General features: G+C 44.6%; 33 non-coding genes across 33 annotated transcripts; all 33 read left to right on the top strand.

Moving 5' to 3' along the window:
* Positions 1–13,833: 13,833 nt before the first annotated feature.
* Positions 13,834–13,952, top strand: LOC130742023 (5S ribosomal RNA). The gene has a single exon (XR_009020888.1). It is a non-coding gene; the product is annotated as a 5S ribosomal RNA (ribosomal RNA).
* A 195-nt stretch (positions 13,953–14,147) lies between these two features.
* On the top strand, positions 14,148–14,266 carry LOC130742065 (5S ribosomal RNA). Its single transcript, XR_009020933.1, has one exon. It is a non-coding gene; the product is annotated as a 5S ribosomal RNA (ribosomal RNA).
* A 198-nt stretch (positions 14,267–14,464) lies between these two features.
* Positions 14,465–14,583, top strand: LOC130742117 (5S ribosomal RNA). The gene has a single exon (XR_009020983.1). It is a non-coding gene; the product is annotated as a 5S ribosomal RNA (ribosomal RNA).
* A 195-nt stretch (positions 14,584–14,778) lies between these two features.
* Positions 14,779–14,897, top strand: LOC130742018 (5S ribosomal RNA). Its single transcript, XR_009020883.1, has one exon. It is a non-coding gene; the product is annotated as a 5S ribosomal RNA (ribosomal RNA).
* A 196-nt stretch (positions 14,898–15,093) lies between these two features.
* Positions 15,094–15,213, top strand: LOC130742187 (5S ribosomal RNA). Its single transcript, XR_009021050.1, has one exon. It is a non-coding gene; the product is annotated as a 5S ribosomal RNA (ribosomal RNA).
* Positions 15,214–15,332, top strand: LOC130742025 (5S ribosomal RNA). The gene has a single exon (XR_009020890.1). It is a non-coding gene; the product is annotated as a 5S ribosomal RNA (ribosomal RNA).
* A 196-nt stretch (positions 15,333–15,528) lies between these two features.
* Positions 15,529–15,647, top strand: LOC130742052 (5S ribosomal RNA). Its single transcript, XR_009020919.1, has one exon. It is a non-coding gene; the product is annotated as a 5S ribosomal RNA (ribosomal RNA).
* Positions 15,648–15,842: 195 nt separating this feature from the next.
* Positions 15,843–15,961, top strand: LOC130742156 (5S ribosomal RNA). Its single transcript, XR_009021020.1, has one exon. It is a non-coding gene; the product is annotated as a 5S ribosomal RNA (ribosomal RNA).
* Positions 15,962–16,156: 195 nt separating this feature from the next.
* LOC130742096 (5S ribosomal RNA) lies at positions 16,157–16,275 on the top strand. The gene has a single exon (XR_009020964.1). It is a non-coding gene; the product is annotated as a 5S ribosomal RNA (ribosomal RNA).
* A 195-nt stretch (positions 16,276–16,470) lies between these two features.
* On the top strand, positions 16,471–16,589 carry LOC130741836 (5S ribosomal RNA). The gene has a single exon (XR_009020710.1). It is a non-coding gene; the product is annotated as a 5S ribosomal RNA (ribosomal RNA).
* A 195-nt stretch (positions 16,590–16,784) lies between these two features.
* Positions 16,785–16,903, top strand: LOC130741847 (5S ribosomal RNA). Its single transcript, XR_009020721.1, has one exon. It is a non-coding gene; the product is annotated as a 5S ribosomal RNA (ribosomal RNA).
* A 195-nt stretch (positions 16,904–17,098) lies between these two features.
* LOC130741860 (5S ribosomal RNA) lies at positions 17,099–17,217 on the top strand. Its single transcript, XR_009020733.1, has one exon. It is a non-coding gene; the product is annotated as a 5S ribosomal RNA (ribosomal RNA).
* Positions 17,218–17,412: 195 nt separating this feature from the next.
* On the top strand, positions 17,413–17,531 carry LOC130741871 (5S ribosomal RNA). Its single transcript, XR_009020744.1, has one exon. It is a non-coding gene; the product is annotated as a 5S ribosomal RNA (ribosomal RNA).
* A 196-nt stretch (positions 17,532–17,727) lies between these two features.
* Positions 17,728–17,846, top strand: LOC130741883 (5S ribosomal RNA). Its single transcript, XR_009020756.1, has one exon. It is a non-coding gene; the product is annotated as a 5S ribosomal RNA (ribosomal RNA).
* A 196-nt stretch (positions 17,847–18,042) lies between these two features.
* On the top strand, positions 18,043–18,161 carry LOC130741895 (5S ribosomal RNA). The gene has a single exon (XR_009020767.1). It is a non-coding gene; the product is annotated as a 5S ribosomal RNA (ribosomal RNA).
* A 194-nt stretch (positions 18,162–18,355) lies between these two features.
* On the top strand, positions 18,356–18,474 carry LOC130741907 (5S ribosomal RNA). Its single transcript, XR_009020778.1, has one exon. It is a non-coding gene; the product is annotated as a 5S ribosomal RNA (ribosomal RNA).
* A 200-nt stretch (positions 18,475–18,674) lies between these two features.
* LOC130741918 (5S ribosomal RNA) lies at positions 18,675–18,793 on the top strand. The gene has a single exon (XR_009020789.1). It is a non-coding gene; the product is annotated as a 5S ribosomal RNA (ribosomal RNA).
* A 195-nt stretch (positions 18,794–18,988) lies between these two features.
* LOC130741930 (5S ribosomal RNA) lies at positions 18,989–19,107 on the top strand. Its single transcript, XR_009020800.1, has one exon. It is a non-coding gene; the product is annotated as a 5S ribosomal RNA (ribosomal RNA).
* A 195-nt stretch (positions 19,108–19,302) lies between these two features.
* On the top strand, positions 19,303–19,421 carry LOC130741942 (5S ribosomal RNA). Its single transcript, XR_009020811.1, has one exon. It is a non-coding gene; the product is annotated as a 5S ribosomal RNA (ribosomal RNA).
* Positions 19,422–19,615: 194 nt separating this feature from the next.
* LOC130741954 (5S ribosomal RNA) lies at positions 19,616–19,734 on the top strand. The gene has a single exon (XR_009020822.1). It is a non-coding gene; the product is annotated as a 5S ribosomal RNA (ribosomal RNA).
* A 194-nt stretch (positions 19,735–19,928) lies between these two features.
* Positions 19,929–20,047, top strand: LOC130741965 (5S ribosomal RNA). The gene has a single exon (XR_009020833.1). It is a non-coding gene; the product is annotated as a 5S ribosomal RNA (ribosomal RNA).
* A 194-nt stretch (positions 20,048–20,241) lies between these two features.
* LOC130741977 (5S ribosomal RNA) lies at positions 20,242–20,360 on the top strand. Its single transcript, XR_009020844.1, has one exon. It is a non-coding gene; the product is annotated as a 5S ribosomal RNA (ribosomal RNA).
* A 195-nt stretch (positions 20,361–20,555) lies between these two features.
* Positions 20,556–20,674, top strand: LOC130741988 (5S ribosomal RNA). The gene has a single exon (XR_009020855.1). It is a non-coding gene; the product is annotated as a 5S ribosomal RNA (ribosomal RNA).
* A 194-nt stretch (positions 20,675–20,868) lies between these two features.
* LOC130742000 (5S ribosomal RNA) lies at positions 20,869–20,987 on the top strand. Its single transcript, XR_009020867.1, has one exon. It is a non-coding gene; the product is annotated as a 5S ribosomal RNA (ribosomal RNA).
* Positions 20,988–21,182: 195 nt separating this feature from the next.
* Positions 21,183–21,301, top strand: LOC130742011 (5S ribosomal RNA). The gene has a single exon (XR_009020878.1). It is a non-coding gene; the product is annotated as a 5S ribosomal RNA (ribosomal RNA).
* A 194-nt stretch (positions 21,302–21,495) lies between these two features.
* Positions 21,496–21,614, top strand: LOC130742024 (5S ribosomal RNA). The gene has a single exon (XR_009020889.1). It is a non-coding gene; the product is annotated as a 5S ribosomal RNA (ribosomal RNA).
* A 194-nt stretch (positions 21,615–21,808) lies between these two features.
* LOC130742035 (5S ribosomal RNA) lies at positions 21,809–21,927 on the top strand. Its single transcript, XR_009020902.1, has one exon. It is a non-coding gene; the product is annotated as a 5S ribosomal RNA (ribosomal RNA).
* A 194-nt stretch (positions 21,928–22,121) lies between these two features.
* LOC130742046 (5S ribosomal RNA) lies at positions 22,122–22,240 on the top strand. Its single transcript, XR_009020913.1, has one exon. It is a non-coding gene; the product is annotated as a 5S ribosomal RNA (ribosomal RNA).
* A 194-nt stretch (positions 22,241–22,434) lies between these two features.
* Positions 22,435–22,553, top strand: LOC130742057 (5S ribosomal RNA). Its single transcript, XR_009020924.1, has one exon. It is a non-coding gene; the product is annotated as a 5S ribosomal RNA (ribosomal RNA).
* Positions 22,554–22,747: 194 nt separating this feature from the next.
* Positions 22,748–22,866, top strand: LOC130742068 (5S ribosomal RNA). The gene has a single exon (XR_009020936.1). It is a non-coding gene; the product is annotated as a 5S ribosomal RNA (ribosomal RNA).
* A 195-nt stretch (positions 22,867–23,061) lies between these two features.
* On the top strand, positions 23,062–23,180 carry LOC130742079 (5S ribosomal RNA). Its single transcript, XR_009020947.1, has one exon. It is a non-coding gene; the product is annotated as a 5S ribosomal RNA (ribosomal RNA).
* Positions 23,181–23,374: 194 nt separating this feature from the next.
* LOC130742123 (5S ribosomal RNA) lies at positions 23,375–23,492 on the top strand. The gene has a single exon (XR_009020989.1). It is a non-coding gene; the product is annotated as a 5S ribosomal RNA (ribosomal RNA).
* Positions 23,493–23,685: 193 nt separating this feature from the next.
* Positions 23,686–23,804, top strand: LOC130742158 (5S ribosomal RNA). The gene has a single exon (XR_009021022.1). It is a non-coding gene; the product is annotated as a 5S ribosomal RNA (ribosomal RNA).
* Positions 23,805–24,029: the final 225 nt, after the last annotated feature.

The raw sequence follows: 24,029 nt of genomic DNA on the forward strand, positions 1-24,029 counted from the left end.
TGGTATTCAGCGCTCCTCAACCAGCAGGAAGGAAGTGAGACAGCGTATGTTTTCTTTTGCAATTCTCTATCTGATTCTAATATTGAGAATTGTAATAGAGTTTTTTGGCTAAATAATACTGGGTTGGAAGCTGCAAATATGTGGGAACTAGGGAAATTGCTTGGTGTTACTCACCCTGGTAATGAAGGTGAAATTCTTAGTAGACTAATTGAACTAGAAAACAAAGATGCTGGTCAAAATACTGGTGAAGCTGATGTTAATGATGCAGAGAGAAACATTGGTGATCAATGAAGGTAATCAACCTTAACTTGAGGGGGATTGGTAACAAAGTAAAAGGCAGGTTAATCAAGAACTTATTAGATCAAGTGAAGGTTGATTTGGTGTGTTTTCAGGAAGTAAAAATTCAGAATTTTAATAATAAACTCATCAAACAACTTTGGGGGGAGGATAACTTTGACTGGGCTTTTCTCACCGGCAATCAATAGGAGTGGTGGAATCTTGTGTATTTGGAGAGCTGAAACTTTTAAAGGTCAAGAGAAGATTCACAACACTAGGTTCATTGGCTTGAAAGGCCTTTGGGGTATTGAAGAGATCCTTTGCACTATAACAAACACATATGCACTGTGTGGTTTGGAGGAAAATAGTCAGTTGTGGGAGGATTTACTGCACTGGAAATCCACTAGTAATTGCCTAAATTGGTGCTTGTTGGGGACTTTAATGCTGTCCGGGCATCGCATGAGAGAAAAGGAGTTGGTGTTACCTCTTCTCAAAACAGAAGGGAGACGAAGGGATTTAATGCTTTCATTGAAGATGCTAATCTAGTTAATATACCTCTGCTGGGAGGAAATACACGTGGTATAGACCCAATGGCCAATCAATGAGTAGTTGGATCGTGTTCTTGTGTCACATGAGTGGCTCTCTTCTTGGCCCGATTGTGTGCAACAAGTTCTTGATCGTGATCTTTCCGATCATTGACCTTTGTTGCTTCGCCTTGCTCGTCAGGATTGGGTTGCTCAACCTTTTCGTGTCCTCAATTGTTGGTTCCAAGACCCAAGATTCAAGCCTTTTGTGGAAACTGATTGGCCTTTGATCCAAGCGTCGGGTTGGGGGGTTTTGTGATTAAAGAGAAATTAAAGGGCCTAAAACTGAATTTGAAACAGTGGAAATAAGGATGTTTTTGGAAACATAACTACAAAAAGGAAGGGGATTGTGCAGAAGCTCCATGAATTGGATAAGAAATCAGAAGATTCCTCTCTTAATGCTGAAGAATTAGCTAAAAGAAAGGAGCTTGGTGCTGAATTTTGGAGACTTGCAACTTTAAATGAATCTTTACTTTGCCAAAAGGCTCGTACCAGTTGGATCAAGGAAGGTGATGCTAATACTCGTTTCTTTCATGGCATGATCAACTGGCGGAGAAGAGTGAATTCTTTGTTCGGTCTTGACCTACAGAGTAGATGGAGCGAAGACCCACGAGAAATTAGATCAACAGTGAAAGGTTTCTTTGAACAGAAATATAGGGAAGCGAATTGGGACTCCCCTACTTTGGATGGTATTCCTTTCCGACATCTTGCCTCTGCTGACAATAATGCCTTAATTGCTCCGTTTAATATTGAGGAGATTAGAGACACAGTGTGGGATTGTGATGGTGATAAAAGTCCTGGGCCGGATGGTTTCAATTTTAGATTCATTAAATCCTTTTGGCACCTCCTGAAGGATGATCTCCTAAGATTGCTTACGGAATTCCACTCTCATGGGAAATGTCCTAGAGGAACCAACAATTCTTTCATCGCCCTAATCCCAAAGGTGGATTCCGCTCAAGGCCTTCGTGACTTTAGACTTATTTCTCTAGTAGGATGCATGTACAAGGTGGTCTCTAAAATCTTGGCAAAGAGATTGAAGTGTGTTTTGCCAAAACTCGTAGATGAGAGCCAATCCGCGTTTCTTGGAGGCAGGAACATGTTGGATAGCATTTTAATTGCAAATGAGGTGGCCCATGATGCTAAAAGAAAGGGAGTATCAACCTTGGTGTTCAAGGAAGATTACAAAAAGGCTTATGACTCGATCAAGTGGAATTTCCTCTTCTATATGCTTAGGAGGATGAAATTTGATGACAAGTGGATTTGTTGGATACAGGGTTGCTTGAGTTCCTCATCGGTGTCGGTCTTGGTCAATGGTAGCCCTACGAGAGAGTTCAAGATGGAGAAAGGTCTTAGGCAAGGGGACCCGATGGCTTTTTTTCTTTTTCTCATCGTGGCGGAAGGGATAAGTGGAATGGTGAAAAGTGCTATCTCTTGGGGGAGGTTCTCTCCTTACACTTTTGGCAATTCTAGAGCTCTAAATGTATCTCTCCTACAGTTTGCCAACGATACTCTTTTTATTGGGGAGGCGTCCATGCAAAATGTGTTCACTTTGAAATGTATTCTTCGATGCTTTGAATTGATTTCGGGTCTAAAGGTTAATTTTGCCAAGAGTAAATTGGTGGGAATTAAAATGGAGGGTGATTTGGAAAGGAGAATGACAGCTATACTTCACTGCAGAATCTCAAAGCTTCCTTTTATGTACCTAGGCCTTCCAGTTGGAGACAACCCAAGGAGACTTAGGTTTTGGGATCCGATGATTTTGAAGATCAAGAAGCGGCTTTCTAAGTGGAAGCAAAGGAGGTAGGCTATGCCTTATCAAAAGTGTTTTAACTTCACTTCCCCTCTTCTATTTATCCTTTTTCAAGATGCCGAATGAGATCATAAGTAAGTGTGAGAATTTGATGAGATCTTTTTTGCGGGGGGGGGGGGGGGGCTATGAGGGAGAGAAGAAAATAGCTTGGGTGAAATGGAGCTTGGTATGTAGACCAAAAGAAGAAGGAGGGCTAGGAGTGCGAAACTTGGGCTTATTTAATAAAGCACTTTTGGGTAAATGGAGACGAAGGATGCTGAAGGAAAGAGATAGTCTTTGGGTTAGGATCCTAATAGCCAAGTAAAATGATGTAGTTCCCATTAATGCGTCAAGTTGGTGGAAGGATATTCATTCTACATGCTTTGAGAATGACGATGGAGAGTGGATGGAAGAAGGCCTTTGTAGGAAGGTTGGAGAAGGTAATGAGGTAAAACTCTGGCATGATAATTGGCTAGGAGGGGGCAATCTGAAAGAGAAATTCGAGAGGCTTTTTAATTTATCGGTCCAGCAAAATCTCACTATTAGAGAGATGGGAAGATGGTCAAATGGAAGTTGGGATTGGGAGTTTATTTGGTAGAGACCGATCTTGGATAGAGAATTAGGTATGGTGGAAGATTTTTTGAATATAGTTTCTGTTCTTGCAATGAACATTGATGAAAGGTATAGTACCTAGAGAGTGGAGAATTGCGCTAGAGAGAGAATGCTGAATTTCATGTATGATTTCATCAAATGAGCAAAAGTCCCTTACAACTGATAACTACCTCCAATTTATAGAGCTCGGGTACTACCTATTGGGCGAATTGGGCCTCCGAGATCAAGGCCCAATTTAAGGCCAGGGCCCCGCCACGGGGCGGGCTATATGCTGGGCGTTGCCCCTCTAGGGGCTCGCCCAGTCCACTAGTCCACAAGACACCGAGCTCGAAGTATGAGAGCTAAGTGTGTCTTTTAAATGCCTTTACATGTGTCCTATTGTACACTGGGATCTAAGCTGTTAACATGACTTGAGAAAAGTGTGGTAAACTATATCGCCAACATGGCGTGAGCAAAAGGAAACTAACATCTTTAGCCACCCAGTCCACTGACTTGGCGAGCAACCCGAGCCGGCAAGCCCACAAGTCCACAAGTCCACAAGCGGCGAGAGCGATTGCTCCGTGCTGGCGATTAGCTGGAGCAGGTACATGACCGTTCGCCGGCGGGCATCATTCTGGAGCGACTAAACTTTGTTGCTGGCATCACCTGTCAGGCGATGGCGTTTGGTTTCTTCAGTGGCGAGGCCTTTCGCGCTTTCTCTTATTTCAAAACTCTTTCAAATCCCTAACTGCCCCACGTGACTGCCCCACGTGATGTGTCAGTTACATCAATTTCCCTCTTTCTCCGGAACCGTCACTTCACTTTTCATAACCGTCCCATCGTCCCACCTTCCCAAAACCATCATGACTTCTAACCTTCCACACGCGTCCAACACGCGTCACCCTTCCAGACTCCCTCCTTTCCCTATAAAAACCCTTCTTCCCTACAATCATCCCTTTCCGAAACCCCTCTTCACCTCCCTAATCGCTTACCAGACTCCTTCTGCCAACTTCCGTTCCGGAGCCATCGCTTATCACCTCTTCCGCTACCCACTCTTCACATCTTACTCCGGTGAGTCCCACTGTCCTTATCTCTGCACCATTCACATACTCATCTTTTCCTTTCTTTCACTTTGCTGCCTTCTAAAAATGGCTTCAAACCCTACCTCCCCTAATCACTCCTCATCCTCTTCCGGAAGCGACCCCGACGCCACCGCTGCCGGCGGCCTCCGTTTAGAGGTCCCGGAGATCCCTCCTTACCGACTAAAAAACCTACGCCACTCTGCCCCTTCCAGTCCAAATAGCCCCCACTCACGAGGCTATAGACCAACCTTCTATTTTCCAGGATAGCGATCTCATCGTGCAGTTCGTAAACTCCTTGGGTGGTTTGTCTAATGACGATGAGTTTAACGCCAAACTCAGGATCTGGATTTGCAGTCCTGGGATCGCCCCTGGCTTCATAAGCCAGACGGCGACGTAAAGAGATCCCATTTTTTCTTTGCATATGAATACATGTTTAGCGAGCTTGGAATCAGGCTTCCCTTCTCGTCTTTTGTTCAAACCGTCCTCCGCGACATCAACGCGGCTCCCCTGCCAACTCCACCCCAACGCCTGGGCCTTCATTCGGTGCTTTGAAAATCTTAAGCGCCGCGTTGGCATCGCCCCATCCCCACCAGTTTCTTCTACCTCTACGACGTCGACCCCAAGTCCATCAAAAACAAAGGATGGATTTCCTTGAAGGCCCGGGCCGGCCGGAAGTGCTTGCATCCCCACAAAAGTAATGTGAAGTCTTCCTTTGCGCGGAAGTACTTCCGTGTAGCGGTTCATCCCGCCTACCCAGAGGCCTTCACCCTTAGAGACGGGACCGCCCTTTTCCCCCTTTACTGGACGGAGAAGCCTAATGGGATTACTGATCCTTCCGAGGAATCCTTGTCCGTTAACGACAAAGCTTTTCTGCATCTCCTTGCCCCACTCCCCATCCTTGACTGCTCAACAGTCCTTGAGGGCGCTGGCTCCTCAAGGACTCCCAAATACCTAGGTCGTCCATGGCTTACTTCTATTATCGACATCTTCTTTCTCGCCTCTTATGTTGTTACTGATATTTTTCTTTGTTGCAGAAGACATGAACTTTACAAACGCCGAGCTCCTGAAGGCTCGTGAGAGGAGAATGGCCCGCTTTTCCCCAAAGTTCAACACTGAGGGCGACGTGAAAAAGCGGGGCGGGGCGGTGCCGAGAACCAAGGTGAGGGCGCCAACGCTCCCAAAAGGAGAAAATTGGTCAAAGCCTCCTCCGTCGCCGGCACCTCCAACCCTGGCGCTCAACCCACCACCGCCGCTGCGTCTAAAGGTAAAAGTGTTGCTAAAGCCTCCGCCGCCGCAGCTACCGAGACAACCACTGTCCCGGCCCCCAAATCTGCTACCGCGGAAGTGGCCTCTACAGCCGCCACCAAGTCCACTACTGTAGGTGCCACAGCTGCCTCCACCGATGCCACTACTACCTCTGCTGGTGCCACAACTACCTCTGCTGATCCGTCACCAACCGCTGATTCGACCGCCAACATCTCCCAACCTTCAGCTGCTGAGAAATCTGTCACCGTCAATGCCACAACAGCCGCCACGTCTTCTGATGCTCTTGCCGGGGAGAAAAGGAAAGAAAATGAAACCCCCCAGTCTCCTCCTCGCCAGGACGCACCTCCTAGCCCGCCCCCAACAAATGATGGGTGCCCTGCGTCTCCTCCACCTCGCCGCGAAGAGGGATCTTCTAATGTCGCCGCAACCCAGATTGAGCAAGCTCCTGGTAAAGAGAGCGATTCCTCCAGCTACTTCAACATTGAACCTTCAGAATTCTTGCTTACCGGCCTCAACCGCGAAGTCATAGAGAAAGAGGTTTTGAGCCGGGGTATCAATGAAACCAAGGAGGAAACTCTCGCTTGCCTCCTACGCGCTGGGTGCATCTTTGCCCACGCGTTTGAAAAGTTCAACATCGCCACCATCGAAGCTGAGCGATTGAAGGCCGAGAGTGCTAAGCATCAAGAAGCCGCCGCTGCTTGGGAAAAGCGTTTCGACAAACTGGCGACGCAGGCAGGAAAAGATAAGGTCTATGCCGACAAGATGATTGGCACGGCGGGGATTAAAATCGGCGAACTGGAGGATCAGCTGGCGCTGATGAAGGAGGAAGCGGATGGTCTTGACGCAAGCCTTCAAACTTGCAAAAAGGAAAAAGAGCAAGCTGAGAAGGACTTGATCGCCAGAAGCGAGGCGCTGGTTGCTAAGGAGTCGGAGCTCGCGATATTGCGCACTGAGCTGGAGTTAGTGAAGAAGGCGCTGGCGGAGCAAGAGAAAAAGTCTGCCGAGTCCCTGGCCCTGGCGAGGTCTGACATGGAGGCGGTGATGCAAGCCACAGCTGAGGAAATCAAGAAAACGACTGGTGCTCACGCCGAGGCCCTCGCCTCGAAAGATGCCGAGATTGCTTCACAACTGGCAAGAATCAAAGTGCTCGGGGACGAGCTGGCGACGGAGAAAACCAAAGCCACTGAGGCGAGGGAACAAGCCGCTGACATCGCCCTCGACAACCGCGAGCGCGGTTTCTATCTCGCCAAAGATCAGGCCCAACATTTGTACCCGAACTTTGACTTTAGCGCCATGGGAGTAATGAAAGAGATAACCGCTGAAGGACTGGTTGGTCCCGACGATCCTCCCCTGATTGACCAACACCTCTGGACAGCGACTGAAGAAGAAGAGGAAGAAGAAGAACAAGAGAAAGAGAAAGAAAACAATGAATAATGTAATTTTAACATTACTTTAGCTTTTACTGCCACCTTGTAGTGTACTTTTCCGCCATGCATCTATGTTTAAGCAACCTCGCCACCTTGCCATAGCTTTTTATATCGCCGTTGGATATTTTGTAAACCATGTTGGAATGCTCTTCGCCGTACATTTTTTGGTCGCCGTATTCTTATTGCTTAAAAAATTTAAGAACGAGTTTCATAGTTTAACCCCCCAACACGCCGGAGTAGAAAAATACTCAACATCCTGAGTGACCAAGCACTCGCCTTCCACCTTATTCATTCGCCGACCTTATATCTTGCGCTATTTTTCACGCGTCATATGATTGAATTACGCCTAACGATTTCGTGCATTAATTTTAACTAGGACTTGTTGCTTGGTATTCCACCACCAAGACTTTAGACGTTTTCCCCAAAGGGAGAAAACGGCCTCCATTCTCGAGGGCTTCGCCCGGGGCTTTGCCCGCTCGGGGCTTTCAATGCTTGGATCCCAATGGCCATTTGGGGGTCCCAAGACTTTTGCCTAGTTAACGGCGCTCGTCGTATTCTGGCGAGACTTACCCAGCACATCGTTTACGGGACCGGCGATCACGTCAGACTTTCCGGGGGGTGATTCCCAGGCGTCAAAGGCCATTTGTGGAATCGCCGCCACCTTCAGGGTTCCAGCAAGCCCCTTTGGGGATCAAGCTTGTCCCACTTAGTGATCGCCGTAATTCTTTAAGTCGATCGGCAATTCCGATCGTCAGGGAATCCCTGGAATTTTTGGACACGAATTTCGTGAATTTTCGTTTTATTTTATTGATGGAGCGCCTCATTAAAAAACTCCTTTCGGAGAAAAAGAGCACGCTTTGTTTTTGTAATACATTGGAGAATTTGGAAACACTTTTCAGAAAATTTTAAAGATATCTGGCTCCGGCGACTCCGCCTTGCTCGCTTTCTCGCCTGCGATCAACTATAATAGTAGCGCAAGCTCAAACCATTGAACGACCGAGGTAGCCGCCTTCCATCAAGCTCTTCTAAATGATAGGCCCCATTACCAAGAACTTTAATAATGCGGTAGGGCCCCTCCCAGTTAGGAGTAAGCTTATTTCCCGGGGCTCCCGATCGCCACTTGAGGACCAGGTCGCCGACCTGCATATCTCGGACGCGAACCCTGCTGTTGAACTTTGCCGCCACGCGCTGCTTCATCGCTGTTTCCCGAATGTGCGCCTCGTCACGCGTTTCCGACAAAAGGTCCAACTCCGCCGCCATATTGGCCTGATTCTCCCCTTCAAAATCTGGCTGGGTTCGCCATGTGAAGTTGTCAATCTCCACTGGCAACATAGCATCAACCCCATAGGTCATTCTAAAGGGGGTTTCCCTTGTAGTGGATTGCACAGTGGTGTTGTATGACCATAGCACCACCGGGAGTTCCTCCAGCCATGCTCCCTTAGCCTCCTTGAGCCGTCGCCTTAATCCACGCAGGATTACCCTGTTTGCAGATTCCACTTGCCTGTTTGCTTGCGGATGTTCCACAGAGGCAAACCTCATCTGTATGCCCATTTCCTTGCAAAATTCTCTAGTTTGATTGCTTGAAAACTGGGTCCCGTTGTCGGATACGATCGCCCTTGGGATCCCGAACCTGCAAACAATTCGCCTCCAGTAGAAGTTGACTATTTTTGCAGAGGTTATTTTGGCCAAGGGCTCGGCCTCAATCCACTTAGTGAAATAATCCACCGCCACCAATATAAACTTCATTTGCGACTTGGCGATCGGAAAAGGTCCGACCAAGTCCACGCCCCACATGGCGAAAGGCCACGGGGCGCTCATCGTTACCAGCTCCTTTGGCGGTGCCTTAGATAAATCAGCAAACACTTGACATTTTTTGCATTTTTTCACAAAGTCCATGCAATCTTTCCTGAGGGTGGGCCAGTAGAATCCCGCCCTCAACACCTTGCAAGCCAAAGATCTCCCCCCAATGTGGCTTGCGCACACTCCCTCGTGCACCTCAGACATGATCGCCTCGTACTTTTCTGGCGGCACGCATTTTAACAATGGCGCCGAAAAACCACGGCGATACAAGTGTCCGTCGATGAGAGTGTAGTGGCTCGCCTCTCGCCGCTGCTCCTTTGTGCATTGCTCTACTTCCGCCGGGTCCCCCCGCCAAGATAGACAATATAGGCCCCATCCATGTCGCCCCTCTGTCCACACATGCCATAAGCTCGCCTTCAATGCTGGGGAACGCCAGCGTTTCCTGAATCACACTTCTATTGTTGCCAGGCTTTCGCGTGCTCGCCAATTTGGCCAACGCGTCCGCCCGCTGGTTTTCAATCCGAGGAACATATTCCACCACAACCTCTTGAAAAAGCGTCATCAAATATCGCACTCGCTCCAGGTACTTGATCAGATTAGGATCTTTGACCTGGAAAGTGCCCTTCACTTGATTCTCCACCAACTGCGAGTCCGTCCTTATCAACAAGCTCCCGATCTTTACCTCCCGCGCCAACTTCAACCCGGCGATGAGAGCTTCATACTCTGCCTGGTTGTTTGTGGCTTTGAACTCAAATTTCAGCGATTGTTCCAGTACTAGATCCCCTGGTCCCTCCAACGTTACTCCCGCGCCACTGCCGCTGCTATTGGAGGATCCATCTACAAAGAGAGTCCACTGTGTGTCTACTCTTTCAAACCGATCTGGGGTTAATTCCACCACAAAATCAGCCAGCGACTGTGCGCCAACCTTGCCTCGTTTATCATATTGCAACCCATATTCGGACAATTCGACCGACCAGGCGACCAATCTGCCTGACAAATCCGGTTTTTGTAACACTTGTCTCAGGGGTAAATCTGTCCGCACTCTTACTGGAAAACTCTGAAAGTAAGGTCTTAACCGCCGGGCGGTGACGAGGACCGCTAATGCTGCCTTCTCGATTTTCTGGTATCTGACCTCTGCGCCCTGGAGTGTGTGACTAACAAAATAAACAATTCGATGTTCGCCATCTACCTCCTGCAATATCACAGAACTCAGAGCACTATCGCTCACAGCAAAATACAAATGCAGCGGGTGTCCCTGTATTGGCTTCGACAAAATCAGTGGCGACGATAGGAGTTCCTTGAGGCGAACAAAAGCTTCCTCACACTCCGTCGTCCACTCAAATGCGACATTCTTGCGAAGACACTTGAAAAAAGGGAAAGATCTGTCACCAGACTTAGGAAGAAACCGAGATAACGCTGCTATTCGCCCTGTTAAACGTTGGACCTCCTTCACATTAGAAGGGCTTTTCATCTGCTGAATCGCCTTGCATTTATCTGGGTTTATCTCTATTCCTCTGGATGTGATCATGAATCCCAAAAACTTGCCATCCTGAACACCAAAAGAGCATTTCTCCGGGTTGAGGCGCATATTGTGCTTCCTTATCTAGCCAAATGCTTCCCCCAGATCTTGATGATGGTCCAAACCACGTACCGATTTAACAATCATATCATCAACGTAAACCTCCATGTTTCTTCCCACCTGCCCAGCAAACACCCTATCCATCAACCTTTGGTAGGTCGCCCCAGCGTTCTTTAGTCCAAACGGCATGGTGCGATAGCAATAATTGACTCTGGCGGTCATGAAAGCCGTTTTGTCCTCGTCTGCCGGGTGCATGCGGATCTGATGATAGCCAGAATAAGCGTCCATCAAGCTAAGCAGTTCGTTGCCCGAGGCACCATCAACGAGGCTATCAATGCTGGGAAGGGGATACGAATCTTTTGGACATGCTTTGTTTAAGTCTGTGTAATCTACACACATTCGCCACTTCCCGTTCGCCTTCTTCACCATTACGACGTTCGCCAACCACGTCGGATACTTCACTTCCCTGATGAACTCTGCGGCCAGCAACTTGTCAACTTCCTGTTGAACCGCCTTTCCCTTGTCTCCTCCCAAGCGCCGCCTAAGTTGTGAAACAGGCTTGACACTTGGATTCAATGCTAGTCGATGGCAGATGAAGTTTGGATCAATTCCAGGCATGTCTTTGCAGCTCCAAGCAAACAAATCTAGGTTCTCCCCAAGCAGCTTTTTCAGGCGCGTCTCCTGCTCTTCTGTCAGTCTGGTCCCAATCTTCAAAGTGCGATCGCCAAACTTTAGCGCCTTCGTTTCTTCAATTGGCGTGGGCCTGTTTACCCGCCCCTCGCCACGTGGGTCAAGATTTTCATCCGAAGCTTCAATTTCATAACATCTATGACCGACCAACGCACTTTTCTTGCCGTACAAGTTAAGGCAATTATTGTAACACTCCCTTGCCATCTTCTGGTCCACCTTCAGCTTTCCAACCCTTCCACTGCTTAGTGGATACTTGACCGCCAAGTGGGCTGTTGAAATTACAGCACAAAGGCGATTCAATGTATTTCTCCCAATGATGACATTGTAAGATGCCACCACCTGGAGAACCAGATACCTTACCTTCAAAACCCTGGCACACTCATCTTCCCCAAATATTGTGTCTAAATCAATGTATCCTCGCACCATTACTTGCTCTCCCGCGAAACCTACCAAGGTTCCCGCATATGGAGTCAGATCATTGTCAGTTAGTCCCAACTTGTCGAATGCATCACCATAGATAATATCAGTCGAACTACCCTGATCCAGGAGTACCCTTCTAATGTTGAAACTGTTCATCCTTAACTGCACTACGATCGGGTCATCCTTATGAGGCTTTATCCCCTCAAAGTCTGCCATCGAGATTGTTATATCAGGGTGTACGAATCCAAAAGCGACCTCATGAACGGAATTAACCGCACGAACATGGCGTTTCCGCGCCGCATGGGTGTCGCCACCGCCGCCAAACCCTCCAGCGATGGTGTTTATGGTCCCGACGGGCGGTCCTGAGTGTTGAGCGAACGTGTCATCAGCTCCTCTTGTGGCGATAGCCGCTGATTCTTGCTTTTTCTTGCCCTTAGTGTCCACTCGCTCCTCCTCTTGCTTATGCGTTTTGTTGTGATCGCCGTTGTTGCGCCACTGGCCTTGGCGATTTCCTTGATATCCCGCCCGAATCAACTTATCAATTTCCCGCTGCAAAGTCCAGCAGTCGTCTGTGCTGTGCCCGGCGGACCGATGGAATTCACACCACTTCTTGGGATTGGCGTCCCGTGATTGATACTTAGGGGCCTCTGGCTCATCCACTAGATTTGCGCCCCTCGCCTCACGGAGCATATCCGTTAATTCGGTATTCATTACCATGTCAGCTTCCTCCCGCTGGCGATGGGACTTGGATTGCCATGGCAGGCGCTGTTCATAGTCATCACGCCGTAGATACAACTGCTCCTTGGTCGGCCTCAATGCCGGCTTCCCTTTATCTTGCCGCTGCTGCTTGCCATCCCCCTTATCTTCGCCATTCTTATCTTTTTTCGCGCGCTTGGGCGACGTGTCGCCCTTTTCCAGCTTCGCGCGCTTTCTTTTGAAAGCGTCGTCCTCCTCATCAAGAATATAAGTGCTGGCGCGAGCACGCATCTCCTCCATCGAACGCGCCGGCTTACGTGTCAATTTACTGTTCAATCCTCCCGGTAGCAAACCGTTTTTAAATGCTAGAGCACAAGCTCGAGGCTCCTCGTCCTCAACCTTGACCGACGCTGCGCTGTACCATGCCATGTACTCCTTCAGTGACTCTCCTTCTTGCTGGCGAATATTATATAGGTCATTGATCGTCACCGGCTGATTCTTATTCGCCGAAAATTGCACTAGAAACTTTGATGAGAAGTCTCTGAAATTCGAAATCGATCCGCGCGGCAAAGTTGTGAACCACGCCATCGCCGTCGATTTGAACGTCGATGGAAACATCCTGCACTTCACCGCATCTGACGCCGCAATTAGCACCATCTTCGTATTGAAATACAGAAGATGATCCTTCGGATCGGAATCTCCGCTATAAGAATCCAGAACTAACGTTTTCATATTATCCGGAATCGCCACACTCTCGACATCTTCCGAGAACGGACGGAACTCAGCCACGGAATCTGCTTCTCTGCTTCCATCGTCCCGCTGCTCGCGACGGTAGAAATCCAACTGAGCCTGTAGATGCTCATTCCTCTGCTGGATGTTGCCAATGCTGCGCATCAGATGGCGCCATTGCTCCTGTGTCACCGCCGGCTGTTGCTCCGGAGCAGGTGAATTCTCTGGTGAGCGCTCCAGAGATCCAACCTGTGAAGGCGATGGAGGAGGTGGTGGTGATGGAGGAGGAGAAGGCGGCTGTACTCCCGCCGTTCGTACCGGAGAATCCAGGATCACACGATGAGGTCGCCGAGGCGGCGAAATTCGTTGTCGCACCGGTGAATGATGCTGCCTCCTGCATCGAGTCTCCATCCAAACCAAGAACGATGCAAACTCGATCAGAAAACGAACACCGGTTACAGAATCAAAATCAAAAGTCCAGAGAATTGCCGATCACAAACAGAGATAACTTCCTGCACAATCAATCCACGTGAATGGGAGTAGAAAGTTTACAGTCCCCACAGACGGCGCCAAATGTTCTTGCAATGAACATTGATGAAAGGTATAGTACCTAGAGAGTGGAGAATTGCGCTAGAGAGAGAATGCTGAATTTCATGTATGATTTCATCAAATGAGCCAAAGTCCCTTACAACTAATAACTACCTCCAATTTATAGAGCTCGGGTACTACCTATTGGGCCAATTGGACCTCCGAGATCAAGGCCCAATTTAAGGCCAGGGCCCCGCCACGGGGCGGGCTATATGCTGGGCGTTGCCCCTCTAGGGACTCGCCCAGTCCAATTCCTTATTTTTTTTTTTAATTTCTTAGTTTAACGCATATTATGTTTTAACCCCCATAACTTTACGGATGTGATCATACCAGCACTAATGCACCGGATCCCATCAGAACTCCGCAGTTAAGTGTGCTTGGGCGAGAGTAGTACTAGGATGGGTGACCTCCTGGGAAGTCCTCGTGTTGCATCCCCTTTTGCCGTTTTTTCGCAATTCCTTATTTTTTTTTTAATTTCTTAGAAGCCTCGGATGAATACGAAGTGAACTAAAAAGTTGAAGACAAAAATAAAGTAATTGCACGCTTGTTTGCCGTTTTTTCGCAATTCCTTATTTTTTTTTTTAATTTCTTAGTTTAACGCATATTATGTTTTAACCCGCATAACTTTACGGATGCGATCATACCAGCACTAATGCACCGGATCCCATCAGAACTCTGCAGTTAAGTGTGCTTGGGCGAGAGTAGTACTAGGATGGGTGACCTCCTGGGAAGTCCTCGTGTTGCATCTCCTTTTGCCGTTTTTTCGCAATTCCTTATTTTTTTTTTTTTAATTTCTTAGAAGCCTCGGATGAATACGAAGTGAACTACAAAGTTGAAGACAAAAATAAAGTAATTGCACGCTTGTTTGCCGTTTTTTCGCAATTCCTTATTTTTTTTTTTAATTTCTTAGTTTAACGCATATTATGTTTTAACCCGCATAACTTTACGGATGCGATCATACCAGCACTAATGCACCGGATCCCATCAGAACTCCGCATTTAAGTGTGCTTGGGCGAGAGTAATACTAGGATGGGTGACCTCCTGGGAAGTCCTCGTGTTGCATCCCCTTTTGCCGTTTTTTCGAAATTCCTTATTTTTTTTTTTAATTTCTTTGAAGCCTCGGAGGAATACGAAGTGAACTACAAAGTTGAAGACAAAAATAAAGTAATTGCACGCTTGTTTGCCGTTTTTTCGCAATTCCTTATTTTTTTTATAATTTCTTTGTTTAACGCATATTATGTTTTAACCCGCATAACTTTACGGATGCGATCATACCAGCACTAATGCACCGGATCCCATCAGAACTCCGCAGTTAAGTGTGCTTGGGCGAGAGTAGTACTAGGATGGGTGACCTCGTGGGAAGTCCTCGTGTTGCATCCCCTTTTGCCGTTTTTTCGCAATTCCTTATTTTTTTTTTTAATTTCTTAGAAGCCTCGGATGAATACGAAGTGAACTACAAAGTTGAAGACAAAAATAAAGTAATTCCACGCTTGTTTGCCGTTTTTTCGCAATACCTTATTTTTTTTTTTAATTTCTTAGTTTAACGCATATTATATTTTAACCCGCATAACTTTACGGATGCGATCATACCAGCACTATTGCACCGGATCCCATCAGAACTCCGCAGTTAAGTGTGTCTGGGCGAGAGTAGTACTTGGATGGGTGACCTCCTGGGAAGTCCTCGTCATAACTTTACGGATGCGATCATACCAGCACTAATGCACCGGATCCCATCAGAACTCCGCAGCTAAGTGTGCTTGGGCGAGAGTAGTACTAGGATGGGTGACCTCTTGGGAAGTCCTCGTGTTGCATCCCCTTTTGCCGTTTTTTCGCAATTCCTTATTTTTTTTTTTAATTTCTTAGAAGCCTCGGATGAATACGAAGTGAACTACAAAGTTGAAGACAAAAATAAAGTAATTGCACGCTTGTTTGCCGTTTTTTCGCAATTCCTTATTTTTTTTTTTAATTTCTTAGTTTAACGCATATTATGTTTTAACCCGCAAAACTTTACGGATGCGATCATACCAGCACTAATGCACAGGATCCCATCAGAACTCCGCAGTTAAGTGTGCTTGGGCGAGAGTAGTACTAGGATGGGTGACCTCCTGGGAAGTCCTCGTGTTGCATCCCCTTTTGCCGTTTTTTCGCAATTCCTTATTTTTTTTTTAATTTCTTAGAAGACTCGGATGAATACGAAGTGAACTACAAAGTTGAAGACAAAAATAAAGTAATTGCACGCTTGTTTGCCGTTTTTTCGCAATTCCTTATTTTTTTTTTTAATTTCTTAGTTTAACGCATATTATGTTTTAACCCGCAACACTTTACGGATTCGATCATACCAGCACTAAAGCACCGGATCCCATCAGAACTCCGCAGTTAAGTGTGCTTGGGCGAGAGTAGTACTAGGATGGGTGTCCTCCTGGGAAGTCCTCGGGTTGCGTCCCCTTTTGCCGTTTTTTCGCAATTCCTTATTTTTTTTTTTAATTTCTTAGAAGCCTCGGATGAATACGAAGTGAACTACAAAGTTGAAGACAAAAATAAAGTAATTGCACGCTTGTTTGCCGTTTTTTCGCAATTCCTTATTTTTTTTTTAATTTCTTTGTTTAACGCATATTATGTTTTAACCCGCATAACTTTACGGATGCGATCATACCAGCACTAATGCACCGGATCCCATCAGAACTCCGCAGCTAAGTGTGCTTGTGCGAGAGTAGTACTAGGATGGGTGACCTCTTGGGAAGTCCTCGTGTTGCATCCCCTTTTGCCGTTTTTTCGCAATTCCTTATTTTTTTTTTTAATTTCTTAGAAGCCTCGGATGAATACGAAGTGAACTACAAAGTTGAAGACAAAAATAAAGTAATTGCACGCTTGTTTGCCGTTTTTTCGCAATTCCTTATTTTTTTTTTAATTTCTTAGTTTAACGCATATTATGTTTTAACCCGCATAACTTTACGGATGCGATCATACCAGCACTAATGCACCGGATCCCATCAGAACTCCGCAGTTAAGTGTGCTTGGGCGAGAGTAGTACTAGGATGGGTGACCTCCTGGGAAGTCCTCGTGTTGCATCCCCTTTTGCCGTTTTTTCGCAATTCCTTATTTTTTTTTTTAATTTCTTAGAAGCCTCGGATGAATACGAAGTGAACTACAAAGTTGAAGACAAAAATAAAGTAATTGCACGCTTGTTTGCCGTTTTTTCGCAATTCCTTATTTTTTTTTTAATTTCTTAGTTTAACGCATATTATGTTTTAACCCGCATAACTTTACGGATGCGATCATACCAGCACTAATGCACCGGATCCCATCAGAACTCCGCAGTTAAGTGTGCTTGGGCGAGAGTAGTACTAGGATGGGTGACCTCCTGGGAAGTCCTCGTGTTGCATCCCCTTTTGCCGTTTTTTCGCAATTCCTTATTTTTTTTTTTAATTTCTTAGAAGCCTCGGATGAATACGAAGTGAACTACAAAGTTGAAGACAAAAATAAAGTAATTGCACGCTTGTTTGCCGTTTTTTCGCAATTCCTTATTTTTTTTTTAATTTCTTAGTTTAACGCATATTATGTTTTAACCCGCATAACTTTACGGATGCGATCATACCAGCACTAATGCACCGGATCCCATCAGAACTCCGCAGTTAAGTGTGCTTGGGCGAGAGTAGTACTAGGATGGGTGACCTCCTGGGAAGTCCTCGTGTTGCATCCCCTTTTGCCGTTTTTTCGCAATTCCTTATTTTTTTTTTTAATTTCTTAGAAGCCTCGGATGAATACGAAGTGAACTACAAAGTTGAAGACAAAAATAAAGTAATTGCACGCTTGTTTGCCGTTTTTTCGCAATTCCTTATTTTTTTTTTAATTTCTTAGTTTAACGCATATTATGTTTTAACCCGCATAACTTTACGGATGCGATCATACCAGCACTAATGCACCGGATCCCATCAGAACTCCGCAGTTAAGTGTGCTTGGGCGAGAGTAGTACTAGGATGGGTGACCTCCTGGGAAGTCCTCGTGTTGCATCCCCTTTTGCCGTTTTTTCGCAATTCCTTATTTTTTTTTTTTAATTTCTTAGAAGCCTCGGATGAATACGAAGTGAACTACAAAGTTGAAGACAAAAATAAAGTAATTGCACGCTTGTTTGCCGTTTTTTCGCAATTCCTTATTTTTTTTTTAATTTCTTAGTTTAACGCATATTATGTTTTAACCCGCATAACTTTACGGATGCGATCATACCAGCACTAATGCACCGGATCCCATCAGAACTCCGCAGTTAAGTGTGCTTGGGCGAGAGTAGTACTAGGATGGGTGACCTCCTGGGAAGTCCTCGTGTTGCATCCCCTTTTGCCGTTTTTTCGCAATTCCTTATTTTTTTTTTTAATTTCTTAGAAGCCTCGGATGAATACGAAGTGAACTACAAAGTTGAAGACAAAAATAAAGTAATTGCACGCTTGTTTGCCGTTTTTTTCGCAATTCCTTATTTTTTTTTTAATTTCTTAGTTTAACGCATATTATGTTTTAACCCGCATAACTTTACGGATGCGATCATACCAGCACTAATGCACCGGATCCCATCAGAACTCCGCAGTTAAGTGTGCTTGGGCGAGAGTAGTACTAGGATGGGTGACCTCCTGGGAAGTCCTCGTGTTGCATCCCCTTTTGCCGTTTTTTCGCAATTCCTTATTTTTTTTTTAATTTCTTAGAAGCCTCGGATGAATACGAAGTGAACTACAAAGTTGAAGACAAAAATAAAGTAATTGCACGCTTGTTTGCCGTTTTTTCGCAATTCCTTATTTTTTTTTTAATTTCTTAGTTTAACGCATATTATGTTTTAACCCGCATAACTTTACGGATGCGATCATACCAGCACTAATGCACCGGATCCCATCAGAACTCCGCAGTTAAGTGTGCTTGGGCGAGAGTAGTACTAGGATGGGTGACCTCCTGGGAAGTCCTCGTGTTGCATCCCCTTTTGCCGTTTTTTCGCAATTCCTTATTTTTTTTTTTAATTTCTTAGAAGCCTCGGATGAATACGAAGTGAACTACAAAGTTGAAGACAAAAATAAAGTAATTGCACGCTTGTTTGCCGTTTTTTCGCAATTCCTTATTTTTTTTTTTAATTTCTTAGTTTAACGCATATTATGTTTTAATTAACCCGCATAACTTTACGGATGCGATCATACCAGCACTAATGCACCGGATCCCATCAGAACTCCGCAGTTAAGTGTGCTTGGGCGAGAGTAGTACTAGGATGGGTGACCTCCTGGGAAGTCCTCGTGTTGCATCCCCTTTTGCCGTTTTTTCGCAATTCCTTATTTTTTTTTTTAATTTCTTAGAAGCCTCGGATGAATACGAAGTGAACTACAAAGTTGAAGACAAAAATAAAGTAATTGCACGCTTGTTTGCCGTTTTTTCGCAATTCCTTATTTTTTTTTTAATTTCTTAGTTTAACGCATATTATGTTTTAACCCGCATAACTTTACGGATGCGATCATACCAGCACTAATGCACCGGATCCCATCAGAACTCCGCAGTTAAGTGTGCTTGGGCGAGAGTAGTACTAGGATGGGTGACCTCCTGGGAAGTCCTCGTGTTGCATCCCCTTTTGCCGTTTTTTCGCAATTCCTTATTTTTTTTTTTAATTTCTTAGAAGCCTCGGATGAATACGAAGTGAACTACAAAGTTGAAGACAAAAATAAAGTAATTGCACGCTTGTTTGCCGTTTTTTCGCAATTCCTTATTTTTTTTTTAATTTCTTAGTTTAACGCATATTATGTTTTAACCCGCATAACTTTACGGATGCGATCATACCAGCACTAATGCACCGGATCCCATCAGAACTCCGCAGTTAAGTGTGCTTGGGCGAGAGTAGTACTAGGATGGGTGACCTCCTGGGAAGTCCTCGTGTTGCATCCCCTTTTGCCGTTTTTTCGCAATTCCTTATTTTTTTTTTTAATTTCTTAGAAGCCTCGGATGAATACGAAGTGAACTACAAAGTTGAAGACAAAAATAAAGTAATTGCACGCTTGTTTGCCGTTTTTTCGCAATTCCTTATTTTTTTTTAATTTCTTAGTTTAACGCATATTATGTTTTAACCCGCATAACTTTACGGATGCGATCATACCAGCACTAATGCACCGGATCCCATCAGAACTCCGCAGTTAAGTGTGCTTGGGCGAGAGTAGTACTAGGATGGGTGACCTCCTGGGAAGTCCTCGTGTTGCATCCCCTTTTGCCGTTTTTTCGCAATTCCTTATTTTTTTTTTAATTTCTTAGAAGCCTCGGATGAATACGAAGTGAACTACAAAGTTGAAGACAAAAATAAAGTAATTGCACGCTTGTTTGCCGTTTTTTCGCAATTCCTTATTTTTTTTTTAATTTCTTAGTTTAACGCATATTATGTTTTAACCCGCATAACTTTACGGATGCGATCATACCAGCACTAATGCACCGGATCCCATCAGAACTCCGCAGTTAAGTGTGCTTGGGCGAGAGTAGTACTAGGATGGGTGACCTCCTGGGAAGTCCTCGTGTTGCATCCCCTTTTGCCGTTTTTTCGCAATTCCTTATTTTTTTTTTAATTTCTTAGAAGCCTCGGATGAATACGAAGTGAACTACAAAGTTGAAGACAAAAATAAAGTAATTGCACGCTTGTTTGCCGTTTTTTCGCAATTCCTTATTTTTTTTTTAATTTCTTAGTTTAACGCATATTATGTTTTAACCCGCATAACTTTACGGATGCGATCATACCAGCACTAATGCACCGGATCCCATCAGAACTCCGCAGTTAAGTGTGCTTGGGCGAGAGTAGTACTAGGATGGGTGACCTCCTGGGAAGTCCTCGTGTTGCATCCCCTTTTGCCGTTTTTTCGCAATTCCTTATTTTTTTTTTTAATTTCTTAGAAGCCTCGGATGAATACGAAGTGAACTACAAAGTTGAAGACAAAAATAAAGTAATTGCACGCTTGTTTGCCGTTTTTTCGCAATTCCTTATTTTTTTTTTAATTTCTTAGTTTAACGCATATTATGTTTTAACCCGCATAACTTTACGGATGCGATCATACCAGCACTAATGCACCGGATCCCATCAGAACTCCGCAGTTAAGTGTGCTTGGGCGAGAGTAGTACTAGGATGGGTGACCTCCTGGGAAGTCCTCGTGTTGCATCCCCTTTTGCCGTTTTTTCGCAATTCCTTATTTTTTTTTTAATTTCTTAGAAGCCTCGGATGAATACGAAGTGAACTACAAAGTTGAAGACAAAAATAAAGTAATTGCACGCTTGTTTGCCGTTTTTTCGCAATTCCTTATTTTTTTTTTAATTTCTTAGTTTAACGCATATTATGTTTTAACCCGCATAACTTTACGGATGCGATCATACCAGCACTAATGCACCGGATCCCATCAGAACTCCGCAGTTAAGTGTGCTTGGGCGAGAGTAGTACTAGGATGGGTGACCTCCTGGGAAGTCCTCGTGTTGCATCCCCTTTTGCCGTTTTTTCGCAATTCCTTATTTTTTTTTTTAATTTCTTAGAAGCCTCGGATGAATACGAAGTGAACTACAAAGTTGAAGACAAAAATAAAGTAATTGCACGCTTGTTTGCCGTTTTTTCGCAATTCCTTATTTTTTTTTTAATTTCTTAGTTTAACGCATATTATGTTTTAACCCGCATAACTTTACGGATGCGATCATACCAGCACTAATGCACCGGATCCCATCAGAACTCCGCAGTTAAGTGTGCTTGGGCGAGAGTAGTACTAGGATGGGTGACCTCCTGGGAAGTCCTCGTGTTGCATCCCCTTTTGCCGTTTTTTCGCAATTCCTTATTTTTTTTTTAATTTCTTAGAAGCCTCGGATGAATACGAAGTGAACTACAAAGTTGAAGACAAAAATAAAGTAATTGCACGCTTGTTTGCCGTTTTTTCGCAATTCCTTATTTTTTTTTTAATTTCTTAGTTTAACGCATATTATGTTTTAACCCGCATAACTTTACGGATGCGATCATACCAGCACTAATGCACCGGATCCCATCAGAACTCCGCAGTTAAGTGTGCTTGGGCGAGAGTAGTACTAGGATGGGTGACCTCCTGGGAAGTCCTCGTGTTGCATCCCCTTTTGCCGTTTTTTCGCAATTCCTTATTTTTTTTTTAATTTCTTAGAAGCCTCGGATGAATACGAAGTGAACTACAAAGTTGAAGACAAAAATAAAGTAATTGCACGCTTGTTTGCCGTTTTTTCGCAATTCCTTATTTTTTTTTTAATTTCTTAGTTTAACGCATATTATGTTTTAACCCGCATAACTTTACGGATGCGATCATACCAGCACTAATGCACCGGATCCCATCAGAACTCCGCAGTTAAGTGTGCTTGGGCGAGAGTAGTACTAGGATGGGTGACCTCCTGGGAAGTCCTCGTGTTGCATCCCCTTTTGCCGTTTTTTCGCAATTCCTTATTTTTTTTTTAATTTCTTAGAAGCCTCGGATGAATACGAAGTGAACTACAAAGTTGAAGACAAAAATAAAGTAATTGCACGCTTGTTTGCCGTTTTTTCGCAATTCCTTATTTTTTTTTTAATTTCTTAGTTTAACGCATATTATGTTTTAACCCGCATAACTTTACGGATGCGATCATACCAGCACTAATGCACCGGATCCCATCAGAACTCCGCAGTTAAGTGTGCTTGGGCGAGAGTAGTACTAGGATGGGTGACCTCCTGGGAAGTCCTCGTGTTGCATCCCCTTTTGCCGTTTTTTCGCAATTCCTTATTTTTTTTTTAATTTCTTAGAAGCCTCGGATGAATACGAAGTGAACTACAAAGTTGAAGACAAAAATAAAGTAATTGCACGCTTGTTTGCCGTTTTTTCGCAATTCCTTATTTTTTTTTTAATTTCTTAGTTTAACGCATATTATGTTTTAACCCGCATAACTTTACGGATGCGATCATACCAGCACTAATGCACCGGATCCCATCAGAACTCCGCAGTTAAGTGTGCTTGGGCGAGAGTAGTACTAGGATGGGTGACCTCCTGGGAAGTCCTCGTGTTGCATCCCCTTTTGCCGTTTTTTCGCAATTCCTTATTTTTTTTTTTAATTTCTTAGAAGCCTCGGATGAATACGAAGTGAACTACAAAGTTGAAGACAAAAATAAAGTAATTGCACGCTTGTTTGCCGTTTTTTCGCAATTCCTTATTTTTTTTTAATTTCTTAGTTTAACGCATATTATGTTTTAACCCGCATAACTTTACGGATGCGATCATACCAGCACTAATGCACCGGATCCCATCAGAACTCCGCAGTTAAGTGTGCTTGGGCGAGAGTAGTACTAGGATGGGTGACCTCCTGGGAAGTCCTCGTGTTGCATCCCCTTTTGCCGTTTTTTCGCAATTCCTTATTTTTTTTTTTAATTTCTTAGAAGCCTCGGATGAATACGAAGTGAACTACAAAGTTGAAGACAAAAATAAAGTAATTGCACGCTTGTTTGCCGTTTTTTCGCAATTCCTTATTTTTTTTTTAATTTCTTAGTTTAACGCATATTATGTTTTAACCCGCATAACTTTACGGATGCGATCATACCAGCACTAATGCACCGGATCCCATCAGAACTCCGCAGTTAAGTGTGCTTGGGCGAGAGTAGTACTAGGATGGGTGACCTCCTGGGAAGTCCTCGTGTTGCATCCCCTTTTGCCGTTTTTTCGCAATTCCTTATTTTTTTTTTAATTTCTTAGAAGCCTCGGATGAATACGAAGTGAACTACAAAGTTGAAGACAAAAATAAAGTAATTGCACGCTTGTTTGCCGTTTTTTCGCAATTCCTTATTTTTTTTTTAATTTCTTAGTTTAACGCATATTATGTTTTAACCCGCATAACTTTACGGATGCGATCATACCAGCACTAATGCACCGGATCCCATCAGAACTCCGCAGTTAAGTGTGCTTGGCGAGAGTAGTACTAGGATGGGTGACCTCCTGGGAAGTCCTCGTGTTGCATCCCCTTTTGCCGTTTTTTCGCAATTCCTTATTTTTTTTTAATTTCTTAGAAGCCTCGGATGAATACGAAGTGAACTACAAAGTTGAAGACAAAAATAAAGTAATTGCACGCTTGTTTGCCGTTTTTTCGCAATTCCTTATTTTTTTTTTAATTTCTTAGTTTAACGCATATTATGTTTTAACCCGCATAACTTTACGGATGCGATCATACCAGCACTAATGCACCGGATCCCATCAGAACTCCGCAGTTAAGTGTGCTTGGCGAGAGTAGTACTAGGATGGGTGACCTCCTGGGAAAGTCCTCGTGTTGCATCCCCTTTTGCCGTTTTTTCGCAATTCCTTATTTTTTTTTTAATTTCTTAGAAGCCTCGGATGAATACGAAGTGAACTACAAAGTTGAAGACAAAAATAAAGTAATTGCACGCTTGTTTGCCTTTTTTTCGCAATTCCTTATTTTTTTTTTAATTTCTTAGTTTAACGCATATTATGTTTTAAACCCGCATAACTTTACGGATGCGATCATACCAGCACTAATGCACCG

This window comes from Lotus japonicus, chromosome 2, assembly GCF_012489685.1.
Source record: "Lotus japonicus ecotype B-129 chromosome 2, LjGifu_v1.2".
In the NCBI taxonomy this organism is placed as follows: Eukaryota; Viridiplantae; Streptophyta; class Magnoliopsida; order Fabales; family Fabaceae; genus Lotus; species Lotus japonicus.